Genomic DNA, 27,349 nt, shown 5'->3' with positions numbered 1-27,349 from the left:
AAAAGCAATGTTTAGGATTCCGTTCCCATGATATCAGTAACTGACGTCCATTAAAAGTGAACATTTTCCCCAAAGCACTTGGCTATAGTCCTCTCTCTCTCTTAGTTACTGAGTTCAACACAAACTCCACCTTTAATTCTCTAAGGAACTTGGGAGCTCTTTCCCAGAATTAAATTTGCATTTCCTACTATGATTACCATGAAACCTACCGCTTCTAGGTTTCAAATTGCTGGAAAACACAAAGCAACAAAAAGTCAGTTGAAAAGTGTTCAGAATCAGACTAGGCTAGTAGTCTAGAAGCATGAGTTCTCTTTAGACTTTAAATGATGTATATTAGCCCTGTTTCACTCACAAGTACTGTGACTCTTACTGTTCATGGAATATTTTATATACTATTGTTTTTAATTAAAATTATTACTGCATATGTTGAGTTTTAATTGAGTAAAGAGAACGAGACACCTCCAGAAGGTAATTATACACTCCTCTGGGAAGTATATATATGCTTAGGAATATTTTTAATTATAAGAACAACAGAAGAGAACTGCCCTTACTATTCCACGCACCTTCTAGCCTTCATTGAAAACTGTTTGCTTTTTTAGGTAGTAAAGCTCAGAAAACAACTTGGGAGAAGTAATTCTTGGTGGGTTTTTGTTGTTGTTGTTGTTGTTGTTGTTGTTTTTGCAAATATAAGTTTCACTTTTCACTCCTGGTTCAAATGTGGAAAGATTAAACCAGAAATATTTTTCATTCAATACTGTTAATAAAAACATTCTGTGTCTGTGAGTTACTTTCTCTGTGTTACAGTTTCAGAGACCAAAAATAACAATGGATAAAGAGTATATATTTTCAGGAATGCAGAGTTTGTTATTTAAAAATGAAGAACAGAAAGTTCGACATACTTTTGAAAATGGATAGATCATACTATTTGATACTATATGATTATGACTCTGAATATGAATATAATTTCTTACATATAGAAAATAGTTATTTCATGAGAATTACACTTATTGGAAAACATCATTTGGAAATTACTACTCTTTAAACATCATTTACTTCTACTAAAGTTACTTGCAATTTTCTTTAATAGTCTTATAAACTCAGCCCCATCAAGCTACTACCAGCTCTTCCTTGGTCTAATGCCAAAACCAAATTGATCTCTCTCCTTCCTCTCTGGTAAAATTATACTTTATTTTCTATTAGCACCAAAGTAACTTTTTAAACTTTTTTATTGTGTTAAAAGTCACATAGTATAAAACATACTATTTTAGCCATATTTAACTGTACAGTTAACACAAAGTACATTCACATTGTTGTGCAACTCTCCATCATCCATCTCCCAAATTTTTCACCTTCCCAAACTGAAACTGTGTCCCCATTAAAAACTAACTTCCCATTTTTCCTCCCTACCTCCCACCTCCCAGTCCCTGGCAAGAGCTTAATCTCTAAAAGATACAAACAACTCATGCAGCTCAATACCAAAAAAAAAAAAAAAAAAACCACTCAAAAATGAGCAGATCTAAACAGACATTTCTGCAAAGAAGACATATGGATAGCAAAGAGGCATGGGAAAAGATTGAAACATCACTAATTATTAGAGAACTGTCAATAAAAGCTACAATGAGGTATCACTTCACACTGGTCAGAATGGCCTTCATCAAAATGTCTATAAACAAGAAATGCTGAAGAGGGTGGGAGAAAAGGGAACCCTCCTACACTATTGGTGAGAATGTAAACTGGAAGAGTCACTACAGAGAACAATATAGAGGGTCCTTAAAAGCTAAGCATAGAACTAGATATGACACAGCAATTCCACTCCTGGACATATACCCAGAGAAACATACCACATACCATACATATACCATCATTCAGAAAGACACATGTACCCCGGTGTTCACTGAAGCACTATCTACGATAACCAGAACATGGAAGCAACCTAAATGTCCATCAACAGACATTTGTCTCTCAGCTGTGTCCGACTCTTTGCGACCCCATAGACTGGCCCCCACCAGACTCCTCTGTCCTTGGGGATTCTCCAGGCAAGAATACTGAAGTGGGTTGCCATGCCCGCCTCCAGGGGATCTTCCCAACCCAGGGATCGAACCCAGGTCTTCCGAATTGCAGGCAGATTCTTTACCATCTGAGCCACCCAGGGAAGCATCCATTAACAAAGGAATGGATAAAGAAGACATGGTACATATATACAATGGAATATTATGCAGAGTAATTTTTTAAACTTTACATCATTCCTACTTAATATTCTCCTATGATTTCCAGTTGCAATTAGAAATTGAACTTGCATAATCTGGGAACAATCTTCCTCTTCGACTTTGGGCCATCTGACTCTTTCTCAAAGGATGGCATCCTCCGAGATGCCATCGTGTTTTCTGTTTTAAGTCATCTGCACCCTTGTCTCTCTTCGGCACTTTGTAAGGCATTCTTCTTCCCAGGATTCAAGTCTCAGCTCAAATATTCCCTTTTTGGATCAATCTTCTCCTTAACTCTATCCTGATACTTTCTCCATTTCTTCATAATATTTATTACTATCTAGCATTATCTCAGGCTTCCCTCATGGCTCAGTTGGGAAAGAATCCACCTGCAATGCAGGAGACCTGGGTTTGATCCCTGGGTGGGAAAGATCCCCTGGAGAAGGAAACGGCAACCCACTCCAGTATTTTAGTTTCAGCTTATGAAAACATTGGTTCCATGAGTATAAGGACATTTGTCATAAGAAGGTGCCTGGAGTAAAATCAGAACTGAATAAATATTTGTTTTCTGAATGAATCTTCAAAATTAGTTTCCTTTTGTTTTTCCTTCTGGCTAGAAACTATCGCTTTGTGTGAAGCCTTTTGTGTGAAGTCTCATAGACTGCCTCTTAGCTCTACATAAACAAAAAATGTCTTTAAAACTAAGATGGGAATCATCAGTTTTTGTGTCACTATTTTTATTTCTTTTAAAATTAAACAAATAAAATTCTATTTGGGACTTCAGGGAAAACATCAAAATGTCTGCTTTGTGTTCAAGTCCAGCTACAATGGAAATGCTATTGCTCTAGTGTTATGAAGTGTGTAGTGTTATTTTTCTTTGGGTATTTACATAACACAGATTCTGATCATTGTTGAGTTTGCAAACAACATTTAGTAGAGAAGAGGAGATGGCAAAAGTCTATGTCTTGCTTCACTGCAGTAGACTAATATTTAATCAGGGTGTTGTTTAAAACACAGAGCAGGCAGTCCACACAGGTCTCCATCTGGAAAATGACAAGTCACATTCTAACCACTCCCTGACTGCATAGTCTCCATTGTAATCATAGGTTCAACAGAACTGAAAACTGTGCACAAGCCTCTCTCAGGTCACTGAAGCATTGCACAGTCAAGGAGAAGTATGCGCTAAGTACAGCTGCCCAAGGAGAGGGGCCAGCTGGATACATGTTTCCAAATCATGCATAGTCCCTGGTGATGGATAAATAAATAGATCAGGTAGGTAAACACAGGCTTCCCTGAGTGGCTCACAGAGTAAAGAATCCTCCTGCAATGCAGGAGACCCAGATTCCATCCCAAGGTCAGGAAGATTCCTTGGAGAAGGAAATGGCACCCCACTCCAGTATTCTTGCCTGGAGGATGCCATGGACAGAGGAGCCTGGCAGGCTGTAGTCCATGGGGTCACAAGAGTCAGACCTGACTGAACAACTAACACAGGTAAGAACTGATCAGCTTAACATATTATCTGTCATCAGTGAACCAAATGATGTTGTTCCAAAATTTCATTTCTAAATCAACCATTTTTCTGTTAAAAAATACATCCCTGATTCTAATGTTAGCTAAGTTAGCCCATTAAAAAATGGAGATTTTGTACTTATTCTTTCATTAATAATTTTTTCTACTGTGTTAGGCAGTGTGGGTTCAATGGAGGAGGGTAGGGAACAGATAGATCTGCCCTCATGGAACATATAGTCATCTAGGGAGAAAAAATGTGATCAACAATCACCCACATGTATAATTATGAACTGTGATAAGTGCATTTAAAGAAGCTTATGACAGTGTGTGGCAAGGACATGTGACTTAGTCTAAAAGGTCAAAGAAGGCTTTGACAATAAGGTGCCTTTTGAGCTGACATTGGAAAAACAGTTAAGAATCTAAGTGAGGAGTTTGGGGAGAGGTGTATTTATGGGGAGAGAAGATCATGAATACAAGCCTGAGGTGGAAGGGAAAATGGAACATTGAAAGGAATGACACCATGACAGTGTGGCTGGAGACGACACAGTGAGGGAGAGAGCCTGGAATAAGATAGGACTGAAGAGCAGGGCGGGAGATGGAGCATGGGGGAGCTGGAGCATGGGGGAGCTGGCATTAGAAGGCATTGTTAATGGAAGTTGACAGTTTTACATCTAGATAATAGGATCAGATTTGTGGTACTGTTTTTCTTGCAGCATGTTGAAAGTGCAGCCAAACACAAGGCTTCTGCTGGAGACTTGGAACGTCTCTTAGGCAATGACAGTGGTGGCAAAGGGAACTAGCTAGTGGCACCTGACCTCTTAACTCTACCATTTCCTGGTACACAGAGCAACAAGCTCTTACAGTAAGCCAGCAGAAACCTATTTTGAAATCTATGCTTAATATACTCCACTGGGACTGGGGTTAGTAGGCAGAGGTGGAACAGAGATTTTGCCATGATTATGCCATTGTTGAAAAAGAATCATTTAATGATGCTATAAAGAGTTGCAAATGAAATTAATAATCTTAAGGTCTTGTCGTAAAATGATTTTCTATTCAAGTAATAATTTTAGAGAATTTTTTCCTTGCTATAATATGTAAGCTGAGATTTAGTGAGTATGTGCTTTTGATATATTTAGCTTATAGAAATATAGAATTCAAGCATTTGATTTTATTGTGCCTCTCAAGGTCCCCTATGACTTTGCTACTTGAAATGTGGTCCAGAGAACAACAAAATTGTCATCATCTAGGATCATATTAGTAAGTCAGAATCTCAAGTCTGTTCTCTATATCTACATCTCTATGCCTGCCTTGCAAATAGGTTCACCAGTACTATTTTTCTAGATTTTAGATATATGCATTAATTTAAAATATTCATTTTTCTCTTTTGACTTACTTCGTTCTGTATAACAGGCTCTGGCTTCATCTACCTCAGCTCAACTGACTCAAATTTGTTCCTTTTATGGCTAAGTAATATTCCATTGTATATATGTGCATCTATTTCTTTATCCATTCATCTGTCAACAGACATCTAGGTTGCTTCCATGTCCTGGCTATTGTAAATAGTGCTGCAGTGAGTTGTTCTAAGTTAAAAATAAAGTAAACCTAAAAAAAAGAAAACCAGAACCTCAGAATCTCAGCCCCCTCCCAAATCTACTGAGCTAGAGTCTGTCTTTTAACTAGATCTCCATGTGATTTGTTTACTCATTAAAGTTTGAGAAGGATTGCTTTAGAATACCATTCATGTCCAGCGTAGGAAGCTCTATTTGAATAATTGAAAGGGTTAAATTGCGTGATTTTTTTTTTGTTCAAGTTCATTAAACATTAATATTCTGCTCTTTCAATAAGTGGCTATTTAACATTGAATTGTAAGTCAACTTAGAAGAGTTTGGCAAATCAAAATTTTAAAAGTCCTATTTTTCAAGTTTTTCTTCTCCCTTCCCTTCAAAAAACACTTCACTTTTACATCCCTATTTAAAATGAACAGTGAAATATATACAAACATATTTTAATGCCTTCCTGGTAGAGGAATAATAATATTTCTGGAGTCATGCATTAAACAGTGTATTTGTGGTAGAAATAAAAATATCATAAATATGATAAGAGGCCTTGAGCATGAGAGGGCTCTTTTTCATACATCTTAGGGATAGAGAGCTATTTTGTGAAGCAAAGTTTGTTAGTGTTCTCTTTGATTTGGCAAAGTAAAATTCCAGAGCTTGAGCTGGAGCAGATTTTGAGTCAAAAGAATTAAGATGTTTCACATCAAGATGAATTTGAATTTTGCTATCTTGGTCCTTGTATCTGTGCTCTATTTGTTGCTGCAAAAATTATTATAAATAATGGTTGACAACAACACAATTTTATTATCTTAAAGTTCTGTAACTTGGAAAACCAGCATAGGTCAGGATGTCAGGAGGGCTGAGTCCCTTTCTGGAGGTTCCAGGGAAGAAGGTATCTTCTTGCCCTTCCTAGCATCTAGGGGCCTTTGGTTGTGGCCCCTTTCATTTTCAAAGACAGTAATGATCAGTGGAGTCTTACTGACATTGCTGTCTCCTCTTCCCTTTTAATGAGACTTGGAGGGGCAGGGAGGGTTCCCTAGAGGCTTGGTGGTAAAGAATTGCCTGCCAATGCAGGAGACACAGGTTCAGTCCTTGGTCCAGGAAGATCCCACTTGCCACAGGGGAACTAAGCCCATACACCACAACTGTTAAGCCTGTGCTTCTAGGGCCTGGGAGCCACAACTCCTGAGCCCATGTGCCTCAGCTAATGAAGCCCTTGCACCCTACAGTCTGTGCTCTGCAACAAGGGAAACCACTGCAATATAAGACCACTCACCACAACTAGAAAGTAGCCTCTCCGCTTGCCACAACTTGAGAAAAGCCCTCATATCAACAAAGACCCAGCACAGTACCCTCAAACTATAAAAAAATAAATATTAAATAAAATTATTTTAAAAAATTAAATAAAGAGACTTGTGGTTACACTGGATTCACCTGAATAATCCAGGCTACTCTCTGTTTGAAGGTCACCTGATTTGAAACTTTAATTCCCCTTTGCCACATTACATATTCACAGGTCCTGAGGATTAAGACATGGACACCTTGGAAGGAACATCATTCTGCCTCTCTTAATCCTTATAGAGGGGAGTGAGTGCACAGCCTGGGGAGAAAAGTCGAGAAGGAATTCCAGAGAGAGATAAGGACTGGGCAGTTCCTGGGAAGGGTGGCAGGCTATGTTCTCATGAGAAAGATATCCAGTCAGAGTTCCCCTATAGTCAGAATTAATTGTAAATGAGACTTTCAACTGCTTTTCATAATTGTTTTCAATACCTCACATGGCATGGATTCCTTTCCAGCATATTTTTGCATTTTTCCATTAAACCCTACACGGAATGAAAAATGTATTGCTTAAGGGTGACTATTTAGAATGGAGAAAGAGAGAGGGGAGGCCATGGTCATGGGGCCTGGAGTAAAGCCAAGCTCAGAGCGATAACTACAGGGAGGAGATGATAAGAAAGAATAGTGAGTCAAGCCAGGAGCACAATTCACAGCAAGGGAGTACAGGGAACTCACCTCTTTTCTCACGCCCTGCCTCTCATAGTGTTCAGAGGAAGTACATTCATGACAATAAATTCCATCTGAATGTAAGTGGTCATTGTTGCACAAATACCAAGTTCCTTAAATGCCTTAGGCTCTGCGAAACAAAGGCAAATAAAATATGCCTCTACCTTCAAAGTGTGTATGCAGTCCAGTGGTGAAGACTGACAAATAAATGCCAATTAGAAGGCAGAGCAAGCCTAGAGCAAAGCACAGGGAGCATCTGGGAGTATGAGGAGAAGCTTCCAAAGCAGATTGCACTTGCCAGGGAAGGCTTTCCAGAAATGATGTCTGAGCTGTGTGTGGCAATATGGCTAGGGAACATGTGTACATGCAGGGAGGAAGTTGGGCCTTTCAGAAACAGCAAATAGGCATGTGTACAAATGTGCCCTCCTAATATAGATACAAGGGCTAGACTCTAATTTTATCTTTGTCACCCAATGATTCTTCCTCACTTCTGTCGCAATGGTGTAGAATTGCTCCCCTTATAGAAATGAAGCCCGTCTGGTCCTATCCACTCCTGCCATCTAAGGGTCTATGGGTTATCCTTTTTCTCACTTGAATCTTCATTCTTTCTCTGGATCTTTCCTTTACGTTCTTAAACAAGTTCTCTAGTGTCTCCCAGGTTTAGTAATTTTGTAAATCTCTGTCCCGGCCCACATCTCCATTCTGTTACTTCTTCCTTTCTTGTCAAATTTCATGAAAGGACTCTCTACACTAGATTTTCTAACATCTTATTACTTTCTAACATCCTGTTTACCTCCAACTCTTAGCTATCTGAGTTCCAAATGTTCCCTGCAAACCTGCCTAAAACTGCTTTCATTGAAGGTATCAAAAAAATTTTTTTAATCAAATCATCCTTTTGGTCACTAATTTTCTGAACTCTGACACATCTAATACCATGACAAACTTCTTTCTAGAAAGCCTCTCTTTCTTTCTCTTCAGGCATGACAAGATTCTGATTCCTTGCTTCTCTGGTCAAACCTCCATCTCCTTTTAGCTTCCTTTTCTTTCACTTCTCTGCTAATAATAGGTGCTCTAATATACATTTATATATATATTTTAAAAGTTTATTCAATGAAGTAGATTCCTTGTTGAAAAAATACATAAGTATGTCTTAGAATTCACTTCACTAGGATTCAACTCTAAAAGTTTGCTTCAAATATTCAAGTATTGCTTCAGAAAGTTGACATTGTAATCAGAAAAATAAGTCTACGAAGATTACAAATAGCTTTGTTATAAGGAATAGAGTGTGGCAAATATGATGGCTTGTGCTTGTCCCCAGACACATTTTCTCCCAGACATTTCTGTTACTGCTGTTGTAGGAAAGCAAATATGCCAAATTGACTTGAAAAATTCGGTGCAATAATGTAGGACAGTGCAGTGGAGAGCAGAGGATAGAAAATAATTGTGGTTAGGAACTTCATGCTTTTTAAAAATCAGAGCAATTTTACAGAAGGAAAAATTAAACTATCAACATCAAATAAACTGCCATTGCATTTCCTCTCCAATGACTGAAGCTAATTTTTCTTAATTGAAACATCCTTTAAAAAAAAGTCAAGCATATTTTTCTGATATTGAGAAACATTTTACTACTTACAAGGCTCTACCACAGCCCTCTACTCACACAAAGAGTGGTTTTGAAATTAGTTTATTTTCTTAAGAAAAATAAGTGTTTATACAGATCTGGTCAAAGCAAAGTCTCTATAGGTTGAAAAAATTAAATAGTCGGAGCTATTAGAACTGCAGAGTGTCTTGCATAGGGAATGGAATGGGAATAAATGGAGACCCTGGGCTTGGAGCAGCAATACTCTGATGATTAGAGAGTTATTCCACATAAGCTATAGAAACTTGCTTGTATAGACATGTCCTTGTTGATGGAGACACAATAGTCAAATGGTATATCAGTGTTTATAATCTGACTTAAATTCAACAGAAGTACAGCAGTTGCATTAAAGATAAATGGTATTTTGCCTAATCAAAGTATTCCCCAAAATGTGTTGGTACTTTACAACAATTTCGTAAAAAGTCATCATTTTTAAATGTTCCAGATAAATTCAATATGTTCCAAAAACATTGACTCTCTTGAAATTGAATAATTATATCTTAACTTATTTAGTATGAATTTTTGTTTATGTCTGGCTCAAAGTCTTTTCTCCATGATTTACTGTGGAATCAAATTTTAGGGGAGGGCTTAGTTCTGAGAAATCATTTATAACATATATGTGACAAAGGGTTAATAAAGTTAATAAATCAGTTAGAGTAAGTATTACTAGTGCTACCATTTACTGATGTGAAAAAACACTGGACATAATTTGGTTTAGGAAGAAAACTAAGAATTTTATTCAGGGAGTGCTAGATTTGAGCTGCTTGTACCACATACAAGAGGTAATATGTAGATAATTATGTATCATATTTACATACCTGAAAGGGCATTCAAAGGGGAAATTTTTTGCTTAGTAAGATTTTACTTTTAATATGTCATGAAAATCTTTTTTATTTTTTTTATTTTTCAAAATATGTTCCCAGGTGCATCATTCAGGTCCCCAAAGAGTTCTTCTATCTTTTTGAGGCAATAAAAGATGCTGGATACATAACAGATTTCTGTGCAGTTACTTAAATCACCTAAGTAATTTATAATGATACAGGAAATACATGTGAAAAGCAAGATATATTTTGTATCTGGTATGATCACAACTAAGTAAAAAAAGTTTTATAGATATAAATATTTGGAAATAAATATACCAGAATGCTAACAATTAAAAAAAAAAAAAAGATGCTGGATACAGTTCTCTGTCTCTTTTTCAAAGTCACTATATCAATGACTTTATTTGTCACACATATTTATCCAATAAAGGAAAAAAGCTTATGAATGTCAGAAACCTGGTTTTGAAACATTTCCATTGATTGTTTTTAATTCAACCAGCATTCTGTGGGCTTAAAAAAGAAAGACAACTGTTTTGAACCCACAACTTGCTGGTAAACACACTTCAGCTGAGGGAAAGTTGAGAGGAAAAGTGGCCTTCGTATGTCTCCATTGGTCTCAAAAGTTACTTTACCCCAAAGGACACATCAAAATCAAATCCATAGTGATTACTTTGAAACCCAAACTACCAAAAACAAGCAAAAAATGTGAACCAGAAACCGTGTTTGTGTATTGTAACTATACCCTCTAATCGCACTGCTTCTCAATCTCACTAAGCAGGGTCTTAACATTCAATGGTCAAGAAATTTATTTAACTGGTAGTTATTTTCATGTAAAGAGTGTGTTTTCTTTCACCTTAGATACAAATACCATATGAGTGAATACGTTTTTACTCAGACTCTTCTCATGTGCTGTCAGTTGGTACTGGGCTGGTGGGCATGCGTGTTCCTCTTGTAGCTGTGCAGGTTTCTCTTGTTTAGTTGCAGTCCTAAGTGCGAGTTCAGAAGAGGCCGGGCTCAATGCTGGAGCAACGGGTACCAGTTCGGAAGTGGGAGCCAAAGCAGGGACAGAAGCTGGCACTTGAGCCGCAGTTGCTGCTGTGGATGAACCAGTAGCAGTGGTGGCTTGATTTGATCGCTGGGCTGCCTGTAGCTGGGGCTGATGTTTTACTGCTTCAGGTTTTGGGGCCGTTACCATCTTGAACCTTTTCTTATTATGATTATATTCTTTGTGGATAGTATCATTGTTAAAGGTTTTGTCTGCAGAAATTAATTTTTGTCCCACTACCCAAAGTGCATCTTTTACTACAAAGATGCAGCCAATTCCAAAGGCTCTACAGGGCTGAACTAAGCTGAATTCTGGAAGCCAAGCCCTAACAGAGCGTGGAGCCCACAGATCTGATCATACCCCCAGGGACAGACTTCTGCCCCCTCCCCCAACTCCCTGTGTCACAGGGCACTTTTTTTTTTCTCTCTCTAGAAAGCTCTCCTTCCCTCAGACCTACTGTCACTCATGATCCAACTCATCTTTTAAATGATTAAATAGAATCAATGTTTCTTGGTTTAAAAAGAAAAGGAAGAAAACAGTCCTATACTAGTTAGTTCTCATTACCTTAAAGTAAGCTAAAATTCACACTATGTTTCAAAAAACAAATTTTAACTCTAAAAATTATTTTTAAACCACCTTTCTGTTTTTGGCATTTGGCAACTGGCAAACAAAAACACTAGTGTATACAATAAAGAGACTTAAGGTGGAAAAGATTTAACTAAGAGCTCAATTTTGGAGAGTCTCTGTGTGAGGAACTTGTGACTATCCATGTGGAATTGTTTGTTGAGTAGGCAGATATTAAGTTTATAATTTTTACAGAGATAGCACAAAAGTTATGGGACTAAATGTCATTATCTGAAAAGTGAATATGCATAGAAAAAGAGTTCTCTGGGGTAGAGTGACTTAGAGACTATCAAAGTAAAGCAGAAATGAGTTCCTAAAAGGAGACTGGGAAGGAAGGTCCTGACATGAGTGAAGAAAAGTCTTTCAGGAAGGAAGCGATGATCATTTGTAACAAAAGCTGTTCGTGGGACAAAAGCTGCTTACAGGTAAGGCTATATCAGCACTGAGAATTGCCTATTGAATTTGGCTGCATAGAGGCAACTGGTGACCTTGAACAAACAGTTCTTATGGAGAAAAAGAGATAAGAAGGAGAATAGAGTAGGTTCAAGGGAGTGAGGCAAACCAGGAATTATAGACAGCGGGCACAGACAATTGTTTTTAAAAGATTTGGCTTTAAGAGAGAGCAGAGAAATGGAAAATGTCGCTGAAGGAGATGTGGAATCAAGGTGAGCTTGTCGTCCTTTTTCCCCCCTTCTTCTTCTCTTTTAATGGAAGAGAGAGGGGACAATTGCAGGAGTGAAGGCTTTGGACAGGGGAGAGGTGATAAGAGACATCATGTTTAACCACAGGAGGGAATACAGGATGTATGATTACAGATGAAGGTTGGCAGATTGATATTTTTTCCATGAAATAAATAATAACTTCATCAGTTAAAAATGAGAAGAAGGGGGGAGTTGTTGGGAGCTTTGGTAGAAAGAAGAATGTGCTTGAAATAGTTATGCGAGAGCAGGAGATTGAATTGACTTGGAGAAATTTCACAAACTCTCTTCCTAGACAAGTCAGATACCTATATAGGGAATTCAGACTGATTAAAAAAAAAAAAAAATTGGGTCTTTTTTTTTTGTAAATTTTACTCCACTGAAAAAGTGAGAAATCCCAACTAGTTTCCATTCTTCATGAGCTGCATCCGGAAGTACTAGACTTCAAATTTTACCTTCTTCATTGTCCCATAGAATTTCAGGGTTTCAGGTTGCCTCAATGAAGATTGGGTATGTGGAGGCTCAGTTGCTTCATTCATGTCCAACGCTTTGCGAACTTGTAAACTAAATCCCACCAGGCTCCTCCATCCCTGGGATTCTCCAGGCAAGAACAGTGGCTTGGGTCGCCATGTACTCCTCTAGGAGATCTTACCAACTCACTGATGGAACTCAGGTCTCCTACATTGCAGGTGGATTCTTTACCACTGAGCCACCTGGGAAGCCCAACTAAGAATATCAGTTCATGTCAGTTCAGTCACTCAGTCGTGTCTGACTCTTTTGTGACCCCATGAATCGCAGCAGGCCAGGCCTCCCTGTCCATCACCATCTCCTAGAGTTCACTCAAACTCACGTCCATAGAGTCGGTGGTGCCATCCAGCCATCTCATCCTCTGTCGTCCCCTTCTCCTCCTGCCCCCAATTCCTCCCAGCATCACAGTCTTTTCCAATGAGTCAACTCTTCGCATGAGGTGGCCAAAGTACTGGAGTTTCAGCTTCAGCATCATTCCTTCCAAAGAAATCCCAGGGCGGATCTCCTTCAGAATGGACTGGTTGGATCTCCTTGAAGTCCAAGGGACTCTCAAGAGTCTTCTCCAACACCACAGTTCAAAAGCATCAATTCTTCGGTGCTCAGCCTTCTTCACAGTCCAACTCTCACATCCATACATGACCACAGGAAACAATAGCCTTGACTAGATGGACCTTTGTTTGCAAAGTAACGTCTCTGCTTTTCAATATGCTATCTAGGTTGGTCATAACTTTCTTTCCAAGGAGTAAGCGTCCTTTAATTTCATGGCTGCAATTACCATCTGCAGTGATTTTGGAACCCAAAAAATAAAATCTGACACTGTTTCCACTGTTTCCCATCTATTTCCCATGAAGTGATGGGACCAGATGCCATGATCTTCATTTTCTGAATGTTGAGCTTTAAGCCAACTTTTTCACTCTCTTCTTTCACTTTCATCAAGAGGCTTTTTAGTTCCTCTTCACTTTCTGCCATAAGGGTGGTGTCATCTGCATATCTGAGGTTATTGATATTTCTCCCAGCAATCTTGATTCCAGCTTGGCTTCTTTGATGTTGTGAAAGTGCTGCACTCAATATGGCAGCAAATTTGGAAAACTCAGCAGTGGCCACAGGACTGGAAAAGGTCAGTTTTCATTCCAATCCCAGAGAAAGGCAATGCCAAAGACTGCTCAAACTACCGCACAATTGCACTCATCTCACACTCTAGTAAAGTAATGCTCACAATTCTCCAAGTCAGGCTTCAGCAGTACTTTAACCGTGAACTTCCAGATGTTCAAGCTGGTTTCATAAAAGGCAGAGGAACAAGAGATCAAATTGCCAACATCTGCTAGACCACCGAAAAAGCAGGATAATTCCAGAAAAACATCTATTTCTGCTTTATTGACTATGCCAAAGAACTGTGGAAAATTCTGAAAGAGATGGGAATACCAGACCACCTGATCTGCCTCTTGAGAAACCTATATGCAGGTCAGGAAGCAACAGTTAGAACTGGACATGGAACAACAGACTGGTTCCAAATAGGAAAAGGAGTACGTCAAGGCTGTATATTGTCACCCTGCTTATTTAACTTATATGCAGAGTACATCATGAGAACTAAGAATATAGCCCCATTTAAATGTATGTCTATTTAAGACTATACTTACAGAGCAATTCAAGAAACCACCAATGTGATTGAGTTACACAGAGGCAACCCTGCTTCCCAGGACTGGCCAATTGAAACCACAACCTTAAACAAAGGGTAGAGGTAAAGAACCTTCCTGCCAGTGCAAGAGACAGAGGAGACATGGGTTCAATCCCTGGGCTAGAAAGATCCCCTGGAGGAGGGCAAGGCAACACACTCCAGTATTCTTGCCTGGAAAATCTCCATGGACAAAGAGGATCTTGGTGGGCTACAGTCTCCATAGGATTGTAAAGAGTCTGACACAGCTGAAGTGACTTAGCACACACACACACACCCATCTCTGACCCACAATTGGCCTGACGAGTGAGACAAGATATCAAATTAACATAGAGCCACTCAAATGAGGAAACCCTTCATTATAATATACCAAAATAACAATCATTTAAACTTGGATAATGTTAATGATTTGTTACAACATCTGTCAGTGAGTACCTCAAACTAAAAGAAAACAAAAGACAAAAATAAAACTTTCTTTGTAATGTCTGGAAGAAAAAAATATCATTTTCCTTCTACCCTTCCAGGTTCTTGGCTGGATCTCTGTAACCAAAGGCAGGTTAATTAGAGGAAAGCGTACAAATGTATTTAGCTTAAAAATGTAAGTTTTATGTGACACAAGAGCCCTCCTAATGAAGTGAAGACCCAAAGAAACAGATAAATCTGCATGTTTTGATGCTGAATTTGATGAAGAGTGACAAGTTGTGGAAATATGTTATAAGATGAAAATGATATGAGCTCAATGTAGGAAACTGGGAGAATCTTAGCAAGACCTATTCGTTCACATTCAAAAAGAAGGACACCTCTTACCTCCTGGTATAGAGAGGGTACCTTTAGGGCTTCCCTGGTAGTCCAGTGGTTAAGAATACACTTGCCAATGCAGGGTACATGGGTTCAATCCCTGGTCCAGGAAGATTCTACATGCCGTGGAGCAACTAAGCCCGTATACCACAGCTACTGAACCTGCGCTCCACAAGACAAGCCACCACGATGAGAAGCCTGAACCTCACAGTTAGAGTAGTTCTCACTTGCCACAACTAGGGAAAGGCTGTGTGCAACAACAAAGACACAGGGCAGCCAAAAATTAGTTGATTAATTATTTTCTTTTTTTTTAAAAAGAGAGGGCACCACTCACTTGAGGTCATTGTGACCTGCTTCAGAGGAGAAGAGCAAAGAGTCTTTCTAGCACATTTCATTTCTCAAATTCCTTCAACTTAAACAGTTCAAGGATGCATCCATATTTAGAGGTAGCATATTCTAAACCCCATCAGTAACAGTTCAGTTCAGTTCAGTTCAGTTCAGTCGCTCAGTCGTGTCCGACCCTTTGCAGCCCCATGAATCGCAGCACACCAGGCCTCCCTGTCCATCACCTTCCCTTTATTCCCCCAAAGCTTCAATAATCAAAATAATTCTGAGATTGTGACAGTAAATGTGATTTTTAAAAGTAGTTTAGGTTAAGAAACAAAAGCAAGTAGTTTCATAAATAAAGTTTCACTCTATAGTGAAATGCTGAACTTGATCAAAGTATCCAGATATCCTGAGTTATTCAAATAAACATATTAATCCTCCAAATAAATCTACAGAATAAAATAAGAACAAACATTACTCTTGATTAATGTGAGTAGAAGTAATGTAACCTCTGAGGAAGATTTCATGAAATTGGCAGTGATTGCTACTGCCATGTTTATTAATTGAGAAGCAGCAGTTTCATAAATGAAATTACTAAAGACAACATTCACCGTGTCAACAGTGAAAACTGACAAAAATCAAAACATTAACCTTCAACAAATATTAAATACTGACAATTTTCCTAATGTTTTAAAATATTTTTGAATGATAAGATATTTAGTTCCGGTAGAACATTTTTAAATCTTGTGTTTAATTACTATGTGTGCCTACAAGTTTAGAAATCTACAGTTCTGTATAACTTAGGCTTCTGGGTTCATTCTGACAGATGAAAACCTTGGAAGTTGCCACTGCTGTCCCTACAACAAGAAAAAGCTGACCCAGCTGAAAAGCCATGTCTGCTCTTGAATCCATCAGAGAACTGAGGTTTCAGGAAAAATTGCCAGGCAAAAGTCTGAAGAGGCAAATTCATCCAGAGAGGCACAGGTAAGACTTGCTGATCTGGACCAAAAGCTGCTGGAGCCATATACTGGTCAGTTCAGTTCAGTTCAATCACTCAGTCATGTCCGACTCTTTGCCACCCCATGAATCGCAGCACACCAGGCCTCCCTGTCCATCACCATCTCCCGGAGTTCATTCAAACTCACGTTCATCGAGTTGGTGATGCCATCCAGCCATCTCATCCTCTGTCGTCCCCTTCTCCTCCTGCCCCCAGTCCCTCCTGGCATCAAAGTCTTTTCCAAGGAGTGAACTCTTTGCATGAGGTGGCCAAAGTACTGGAGTTTCAGCTTCAGCATCGTTCCCTCCAAAGAAATCCCAGGGCGGATCTCCTTCAGAATGGACTGGTTGGATCTCTTTGCAGTCCAAGGGACTCTCAAGAGTCTTCTCCAACACCACAGTTCAAAAGTATCAATTCTTTGGCGCTCAGCCTTCTTCACAGTCTAACTCTCACATCCATACATGACTACTGGGAAAACCATAGCCTTGACACGATGGACATTTGTTGGCAAAGTAATGTCTCTGCTTTTAAATATACTATCTAGGTTGGTCATAACTTTCTTTCCAAGGAGTAAGCGTCTTTTAATTTCATGGCTGCAATCACCATCTTCAGTGATTTTGGAGCCCCCAAAAATAAAGTCTGGCACTGTTTCTACTGTTTCCCCATCTATTTCCCATGAAGTGATGGCACTCATCTCACATGCTAGTAAATTAATGCTCAAAATTATCCAAGCCAGGCTTCAGCAATATGTGAACCGTGAACTTCCTGATGTTCAAGCTGGTTTTATAAAAGGCAGAGGAAACAGAGATCAAATTGCCAACATCCGCTGGATCATGGAAAAAGCAAGAGAGTTCCAGAAAAACATCTATTTCTGCTTTATTGACTATGCCAAAGCCTTTGATTGTGTAGATCACAATAGACTGTGGAAAATTCTGAAAGAGATGGGAATACCAGACCACCTGACCTCCCTCTTGAGAAATCTGTATGCAGGTCAGGAAGCAACAGTTAGAACTGGACGTGGAACAACAGACTGGATCCAAATAGGAAAAGGAGTATGTCAAGGCTGTATATTATCACCCTGCTTTTTAAACTTCTATGCAGAGTACATCATGAGAAGTGCTGGACTGGAAGAAACACAAGCTGGAATCAAGATTGCCTGTAGGATTATCAATAACCTCAGATATGAAGATGACACCACTCTTATGGCAGAAAGTGAAGAGAGACTAAAAAGCCTCTTGATGAAAGTGAAAGAGGAGAATGAAAAAGTTGGCTTAAAGCTCAACATTCAGAAAACGAAGATCATAGCATCCAGTCCCACTTCATGGGAAATAGATGGGGAAACAGTGGGAACAATGTCAGACTTCATCTTTTTGGGGCTCCAAAATCACTGCAGATGGTGACTGCAGCCATGAAATTAAAAGACGCTTACTCCTTGGAAGAAAAGTTATGACCAACCTAGATAGCATACTCAAAAGCAGAGACATTACTTTGCCGACTAAGGTCTGTCTAGTCAAGGCTATGGTTTTTCCGGTGGTCATGTATGGATGTGAGAGTTGGACTGTGAAGAAGGCTGAGCGCTGAAGAATTGATGCGTTTGAACTGTGGTGTTGGAGAAGACTCTTGAGAGTCCTTTGGACTGCAAGGAGATCAAACCAGTCAATCCTAAAGGAAATCAGTCCTGAATATTCATTGGAAGGACTGATGTTGAAGCTGAAGCTCCAGTACTTTGGCTATCTGATTTAAAGGGCTGCCTCAATAGAAAAGACCCTGATGCTGGGAAAGATTGAAGGCAGGAGAAGGAGCAGATAGAGGATGAGATGGTTGGATGGCATCACGGACTCAATGGACATGAGTTTGAGCAAGCTCTGGGAGATGGTGAAGGTCAGGGAAGCCTGGCATGCAGCAGTGCACAAAGTCACAAAGAGTCAGACATGACTGAACAACTGAACAATAATAATTCTGGTTGGTGGAAGGGAATCCCTTCCCACTCCAACCACTCCCCCCACCTGTTTCACCTTTTTTTTAATTTTTCAGTGACCAAGTGGTATCTGACTCTTCATGACTCCATGGACTGCAGCACATAACACTTCCCTGTACTTCACCATCTCCTGGAGTTTGCCCAAGTTCATGTCCATTGCATCAGTGATGCCATCCAACCATCTCATCCTCTGTTGCCTCTTCTCCTTCTGCCTTCAATCTTTCCCAGCATCAGGGTATTTTTCAATGAACCAGCTGTTCGCCTAGCAACGGAAAACAAAAGCAAAAACATAGTCAACAGGGATCAGAGGTTCAAGGAAATAGGTTGGAAAGGCTGCAGCCAGGGAAGGGAGTACATGGAGGTGAGCAGATGGATGAAGCTGTCTCACAGAGAAACACCTGTGAAGGTCACAGTTCAAGGACAAGGCTGATTAAAACAGTGAAATTTAATTGAAGGATTATAGAATGCCCACGCCATACTACCACACCAACAGGGCTCCAGTGAAACAGTGGATTACATCTCTTAGTCCTACAAGGAGCAGACTTCATCTGAAGAGGCATTCTCAGGGAAGCCCAATGTCCGGAGGAAAACCAAAACAAGGAGGTTTAATGAATATGAATCTTCTAGAAACTATTGCCCCAGCAAAAATTAACATAAATCTTCATCCTAAAGCCCTCTTTACCTCATTCTAATTATTCATGCACATCCTATTTACCTCTCAACAAAAAATTACACGGCCTTCCAAAGGCAATTAAAAGCACAGTATGAAGTGAAGACAGAACAAGCATTAGAACTCAACTCAGATGGGGCACAGATTTGGGGATTACCAGAGAGAACTGAAAATAACTGTGATTAACCTTTCTTTATATGCTGCCTGATGTGAAGAGCTGACTCGTTAGAAAAGACCCTGATACTCGGAAAGATTGAAGGCAGGACAGGAAGGGGATTACAGAGGACGAGATGGTCAGATGACATTACCATCTCAATGGACATGAGTTTGAGTAAGCTCTGGGAGATGGTGAAGGACTAGGAAGCCTGGAGTGCTGCAGTCCATGGGGTCACAAAAAGTTGGGCACACCTGAGCAACTGAACAACAAATGCTACCCAGAGAGGAGTCCGCACAACACTGTTCTGGGTTCTGTTGTAACTTAGAGGAAAACTTTCACAATGTTCAGAGCCCTTGGTTTCCTGCATATGAAAAGCGGAAGACGTCCTCAAATTCCTCTCAGCAGAAACCCACTTAGGTGACACCAGTCCTGACTTCTGAAAGGAATAGTCACAAAAGGCAAAGGATGACAAGCATGAGCACTCAGTCGGGGCCAACTCTTTTGACCCTGTGGACTGTAGCCCACCAGGCTTCTCTGCCCATGGGATACTCCAGGCCAGAATACTACAGTGGGTTGCCATTTCCTCCTCCATGGGGGTCTCCCAGACCCAGGAATCAAACCCACATCTCCTGTATCTTCTGCATTGAAAGTAGATTCTTTACTCACTGAGCCATAGCATCTACATCACAAATCTGAAGAAAACCTGAGAGAAGCTGGCAGCTGGTGCCATTGTTGCCTTTGAAAACCCAGCTGACATCAGTGGCATATCATCCAGGAATACTGACCCACGAGTGGAGCTGAAGTTTGTTGCTGCCACAGAGTGACTTCCATTGCTAACTGCTTCACTCCTGGAACTTGGCACCAGATCCAGGCTGTGTGGAGCTGACACTTCTGGTGGTTACTGATCCCAATACTGACAACTAGCCTCTCATAGAGGCACCTCCTGCCTTCTCTTGCTCTGTGAGACACAGACTCCCCTCTGCGCTATGTGGACATGGCCGCCCATGCACCAACAATGGAGATCACTCAGCGAGTCTGATGTGGTGACGCTGCCCTGGAAGTTCTGTGTATGCACGGCACCATCTCCCAGGTACACTCATGGGAGGTCATGCCTAATCTCTGCTTCTCCAGAAATCATAATGGGATTGAAGAAGATGAGCAGGGTGCTGCTGAAAAGGCTGGGAGCAAAGAGACTTTTCAGAATGAATGCACTGCCCCAGTTTCTGAGTTTACTGCTACTCGGCCTGAGGTTGCAGGTTGGTCTGAAGGCAAGCTGTGTGCCTTTTCAGTGATTTTCTATTGATGACTAGTCTGCAGTTCCCACTGCTCACCACTGAACGTGTACGAACAGCCAGTGAGTGGCCTTAAACTGATTTTGTCCACAAATTCTTATACAGAAAATGGAAATAAGATTGAAGGAAAATAAGCAATTTCTAAAAATTTTTTTTTTAATGAAACAAAATAACTGTGACTAATACGATAAGGGCCCTAATGGGAAAAAGTGGACAACATGCAAGAGAGTTGGAAAATCTAAGAAAAAATTGAAAGGAAATGCAAAAGTCAAAAAACATTGCAACTGAAACAAAAAATGTGTCTATCAGAAGATGTAACGTGGCGAGGAGAGAATCGGTGAGGTTGAAGACACATAGATAGAAATAGTATAGTAAAAGATTCTAAAGGTTGGAAAAGACATTAAAAGTTATCTCATGTATCTTCTCAATTTCCTTTTGAAAAATTGGATTAAAAATACCTTCTCTTTTCTAATGGTATATCAATGCTATAAGTAGTTACCTAACTCTTGCCATTAAGACTATTGCAAATACATAGAAGCATATCATTTTGACATAACTAACATAGATGAAGCAACTTTAGGCACTTAAATATCATTTGCCTGTAAAGAGCAATGCGACACACAAGTTATAATCATTTATGACTTAATTTGGAGAATTAGAACAGGATTTATCCCACTACTGTATATTATCCTGATCAATTTTTTAAACACCTTAGCCTTATCATTTTTTTCTAATATACCTATAACTTTATTTATTTTAATTAATATTTATTGGAGTATAGTTGCTTTACAATAATTTGTTTCTGTGGTGCAGCGAAGTGAATCAGTTATATGTACACATATATACCCACTCTTTTCTAGATTTCCTTCCCATTTAGGTCATCACAGAGCATTGAGTAGAATTCCCTGTGCTACACAGTAAGTTCTCATTTATTATCTATTATTTTACACCGTGTCAATAGTGTATATATGTCAATACCAATCTCCCAATTTACCCTCCCACTTCCCCCCTTGGTAACCATAAATTTGTTTTTTACATCTGTGATTCTTTTTACTAAATGCCCTACATTCTTCATGCTGTATTTTTAATACTTGCCTACTGCTACTTTGAGCCTTTCTGGCATTAAGGATCAGTCGTCAAACGTTGGAACTAATGTTTGAACTTATTTATGGCCTTGCCTCCTTGGACTCCAGTACTTACCGTCACTCAGTCAGTGTTCAATTTCAGTCCAGCTGTTCATGTGTGCACATTAAGGTAACCTGCTTCCAAATATTCATGACCCTGAACTATTGAAGGTCAAGTTACTGCTAAGAGGACTTCTTTATATATTATAATGTCAGAAGAAGAATAGTGCAACAGTTTCTTAAGATTATTAGCTTCTCCTGGTTGCATTGAATGAAATTGATATTTAAGCTCATATTCACATAGTTCAGGTTCTCAGATGTGAAATTCTGTACTAGTATAGAGGCATTTAAGAAGAGGTGGCCCCTGTCTTCAAGGCATGATCATGCTATAATTGTGCTATTAGAATTGCCTTAGAAGGTTTTCTTAAATCCTGTCATGCAGGTTTGTTTGAGTAGAAGCCCAGAAAATAACATTGGGCTGGCCAAAAAGTTCGTTTAGGGAAATGCGCATGAACTTTTTTGGTCAACCCAGTATTTCTTAAGAACTCCACAGATAACTTTAATGTGTTACCAGGATTAGAATTACTGAACTATATTGATAAAGATATCAGAGTGAAGTCAGAAAGAAAAACACCAATACAGTATATTAACGCATATATATGGAATTTAGAAAGATGGTAATGATGATCCTATATGCGAGATAGCAAAAGAGACACAGATGTAAAGAACAGTCTTTTGGACTCTGTGGGAGAAGGCAAGGGTGGGGTGATTTGAGAGAATGGCACTGAAACATGTAAATTATCATATGTGAAACGAATCACCAGTCCAGGTTCAATGCATGATACAGGGTGCTCAGGGCTGGTGCACTGGGATGACCCAGAGGGATGGGATGGGGAGGGAGGTGAGAGGAGGGTTCAGGATGGGGAACACATGTACACCCATGGCTGATTCATGTCAATATATGGCAAAACCCACTACAATATTGTAAAGTAATCAGCCTCCAATTAAGATAAATAAATTAAAAATCAGGCAAATAGATTTGAAAGTGATAAAGGATGTCTCTCCCTCTCTCTCTCTCTCTCTCTCTCTCTCTCTCTCTGTCTCTCTGTCTCTCTCTCTCTCTCCCCCCGCCACCCTTCTCTCTCTCTCTCACACACACACATACACACTCTCTCAAGAGATTTCAGAAGATGGGAAGTTTATGTCTAATGGAGAAATCCACAACAAAGGTTTCTGAGCTAAAAGGACTGGAAAGATTTTGGAAAGGAATATTCAACTGAGTGGAGATGAACTCCTGAAAGGAGGACACTAATACTGAAAGAAGGTAAAGTAATGCGCTAGACATTGACCTTTTTGAATGATATAGAGAGGAGCCAGACTCAGAAGAGAATATTGCAAAGAATTGTGGGAAGTAAGGTGAGACAGGGAATAAGATCCCAAAGTGAGAGCCTAGAAACTTGAATATCAGGGTGATGTCATTATAAAACATTTCTTAAATAGTTTTTTTGTTGTATTAGTTAAATATCAGGACATTTAAATCTATGATCCTTTACCAACTTAAGTACTGAACATTATTTATGCAGCTGAAATTGCTCCCTTCCTGAATCATAACAGTCCCACCCGCTGCAGAAGTAATCCTTATTCTAAACTTGATGTTTATTATTCTTACACATTTCTTGATGCTTAAATACATAGGGACCCCTACGTATTTTGTTTCTAAAAAAAACCAATCTTTCAAGTTAAAAATGTAAAGTATGGAAGAGAATAGATATGGTACCAGGCTTACAGAGAAAGGAAGGGATATCAAGGAATGGGAAGGAAATCTTAGTGCCTTAAATGTAGAAAATGAGGAAGCAGGATGAATCAAATAAAGATGCTGGACTTTGACACTAGGAGACTAGAATCATGATGTGGTGTTGACAGAGTCAATGAATCACTGAGGCAGAACCGGTTTCTGGGGTGTAGATGCTGTTTTGTGGAATTTGGCTCTATTGACCATTCCCTCACGGTGAAGCACGCCTCTCTTGGCTTTCTGCCAGAGCTCTCTTCGGCTTTGCTTCTTCCGTCCTTCCTTCTCAGTTTCCTTCATGATTCCCCATTTTGTATTTACCTCTTCCTACATCTCATACTTCCCTAGATAGACTCATTCACTTCAGGGGCCTTAACAGACAAATGCTGTTGACTTACCAATCTGTCTGGTCAACATGTATGTCTCCTCAACCCCAGACCTAGATTTTCAACTTCCTGTGGTTATCTAGCTCCGCAGTCACTTTCAATGTGTCCAAAGTTAGTCCTCTTCACTTTCTGCCATAAGGGTGGTGTCATCTGCATATCTGAGGTTATTGATATTTCTCCCGGCAATCTTGATTCCAGCTTGTGTTTCTTCCAGTCCAGGGTTTCTCATGATGTACTCTGCATATAAGTTAAATAAGCAGGGTGACAATATACAGCCTTGACGTACTCCTTTTCCTATTTGGAACCAGTCTGTTGTTCCATGTCCAGTTTTAACTGTTGCTTCTTGACCTGCTTACAGATTTCTCAAGAGGCAGGTGAGGTGGTCTGGTATTTCCATCTCTTTCAGAATTTTCCACAGTTTATTGTGATCTACACAATCAAAGGCTTTGGCATAGTCAATAAAGCAGAAATAGATGTTTTTCTGGAACTCTCTTGCTTTTCCATGATCCAGCGAATGTTGACAATTTGATCTCTGGTTCCTCTGCCTTCTCTAAAACCACCTTGAACATCAGGGAGTTCACAGTTCATGTATTGCTGAAGCCTGGCTTGGAGAATTTTGAGCATTACTTTACTAGCGTGTGAGATGAGTGCAATTGTGTGGTAGTTTGAGCATTCTTTGGCATTGCCTTTATTTGGGATTGGAATGAAAACTGACCTTTTCCAGTCCTGTGGCCACTGCTGAGTTTTCCAAACTTGCTGGCATATTGAGTGCAGCACTTTCACAGCATCATATTTCAGGATTTGAAACAGCTCAACTGAAATTCCATCACCTCTGCTAACTTTGTTCGTAGTGATGCTTTCTAAGGCCCACTTGACTTCACATTCCAAGATGTCTGGCTCTAGATTAGTGATCACATCATCATGATTATCTGGGTCGTGAAGATCTTTTTGGTACAGTTCTTCCTCAGATATGCAGATGACACCATCCTTACGGCAGAAAGTGAAGAGGAGCTCAAAAGCCTCTTAATGAAAGTGAAAGAGGAGAGTGGAAAAGTTGGCTTAAAGCTCAACATTCAGAAAACGGAGATCATGGCATCTGGTCCCATCACTTCATGCCAAATAGATGGGGAAACAGTAGAAACAGTGTTAGACTTTATTTTGGGGGGCTCTAAATCACTGCAGATGGTGACTGCAGCCATGAAATTAAAAGACGCTTACTCATTGGAAAGAAAGTTATGACCAACCTAGAGTATATTCAAAAGCAGAGACATTACTTTGCTGACTAAGGTCCGTCTAGTCAAGGCTATGGTTTTTCCTATGGTCATGTATGGATGTGAGAGTTGGACTATGAAGAAGGCTGAGAGCTGAAGAATTGATGCTTTTGAACTGTGGTGTTGGAGAAGACTCTTGAGAGTCCCTTGGACTGCAAGGAGATCCAACCAGTCCATTCTGAAGGAGATCAACTGTGGGATTTCCTTGGAAAGAATGATGCTGCAGCTGAAGCTCTAGTACTTCGGCCGCCTCATGCAAAGAGTTGAGTCATTGGAAAAGACTCTGATGCTGGGAGGGATTGGGGGCAGGAGAAGAAGGAGACGACCGAGTTTGAGATGGCTGGATGGCATGACGGACTCGATGGACGTGAGTCTGAGTGAACTCCGGGAGATGGTGATGGACAGGGAGGCCTGGCGTGCTGCAATTCATGGGGTTGCAAAGAGTCGGATACGACTGAGTGACTAAACTGAAAGTTAGCCCTGTTATCATCTTATTCCCTTTCTGCTTTATTCATACCCTTTGTGACATATTCCCTCTCCCTTCACAAATCTTTGCAAATCATTCCCAAGGTTTATCTTCTTACCCAAGCTAGAAAACAAGACATCTTCCCATACTTTTCCCTAAACAACAGCTATAGCCACTATTTAATGCCGTGTCTTGTCAAGTCAACCTCCTTAATGGTGTTTCTATTGACCCCCCTTCTTTGCAACTCTCTCAGCTACACTAGTTGCAGGTTCATTTTTGTCTTACCTGGCCAATTATAATAGTCTGTGACTGTCTTTCCCCAGCTCCAGTTTTGTCCAGCTTCTATTATCTGTCTTCCACATGCTCTCAGAGTGATTTTCTTCAATATAAATCTGATCATTTCCTGCCCTTAGGTGGTAAAGAAAAGAATCCATTACATTCTTCAGAGGCTCCCCATTTTCCTCCTTTGATGCCTAATTAGGATTCTGCAGAGTTGACTCAAAGGCAACTGATGGCACGAAGTTAGAAGCTGAAAGGGCAGATGACTCTTTTGAGGAAGCATGAAAGAGTTCTGGATCTCTCCTAAGCCAAAAGAAACAAATGCAAAAGTTGATAAATGGCACCTAGTTACACGTTCCTTTTGCACACAAAAGGAAACCTTCGACAAAACAGAAAATAAACAACTACTGGAACGGGAAAATATATTTGTGAATGATATGACCAACAAAAGGTTAATATCCAAAATACATAAACAGCTTATGCAACTCAATATCAAACAATTTAAAGAATCCAATCAAAAAATGGCTGAAGACCTGACTAGGCATTTTTCCAAAGAAGACATACAGATGGCCAAGAGGCATGTGTGAAAAGATGTTCAACATTACTAATTCTTAGAGAAATTAGAGCAATAAAGTATCACCTCACATATGTCAGAATGGATATTATCAAAAAGAACACAAATAACAAATGTAGGAGAGAATGTGGAGAAAGGAGAACCTTCGTACCCTGTTGTATGGAATATAAATTGATGCAGCCACTATAAAAAGCAAAATGGAGGTTTCTTTAAAACTGTCATATGTTTCAGTTTTTCCACTCCTGGGTATATATCCAGAAAAAATGAAAACACTAATATGAAAGATATATGCATCTAATGTTCCTAGTAGCATTATTTACAATAGCCAAGATATGGAAGGAACCCAAATACCTATCAGTGGATAAATGCAAAAAGAAATATAATATATATATTGGACTCAATTGTGACACATATAAACAGATTTACAGAGAGAGAAAACAGACTAGTGGTTATCAAACGAGAGAAGGGTAAATTAGGGATATGAGATTAAGCAGTACAAGTCACTATGTATAAAATAGATAAATAACAAGTATGTGTATGTAGCACAGGGAATTATAGCCATTATCCTGTAATAACTTTCAATGGAGTATAATCTGGAAAAACATGGAATCACTATACTATATACCTGAAACTAATATAATCTTGTAAATCAATTATACTTCAATAAAAACTTTTTTAATGTGATTTTTTACTATTACTATTTTATGGGGAAAAAAAAAAAGAATTGGGGGAATTCCCTCTTGGTCCAGTGGTTAGGACTCTGTGTTCTCACTGCCAAGGGCCTGGGTTCAATCCCTGGTAGAGGACCTAAAACTTCCACAAATGGTACAGCCTGGCCAAATTAAAAAGCAGACAGATTTGGCTTCAAAAGCACGGACTCTTCCCCTACTTCTATCCTACTGCTAAGTAATTCATTCACCAAAAATTTAATTTATTGAGCA

At 39.5% G+C, this 27,349-nt stretch overlaps 1 pseudogene; it reads left to right on the top strand.

Moving 5' to 3' along the window:
- The first annotated feature begins 11,746 nt into the window (after positions 1–11,746).
- Positions 11,747–27,092, top strand: LOC121816230 (small ribosomal subunit protein uS2-like; annotated as a pseudogene).
- Positions 27,093–27,349: the final 257 nt, after the last annotated feature.

This window comes from Ovis aries, chromosome 1 (genome assembly GCF_016772045.2).
Source record: "Ovis aries strain OAR_USU_Benz2616 breed Rambouillet chromosome 1, ARS-UI_Ramb_v3.0, whole genome shotgun sequence".
Lineage (NCBI taxonomy): Eukaryota > Metazoa > Chordata > Mammalia > Artiodactyla > Bovidae > Ovis > Ovis aries.
Note: the sequence above shows the minus strand (reverse complement) of the source record. Positions and strands in the feature narration are given on the sequence as shown.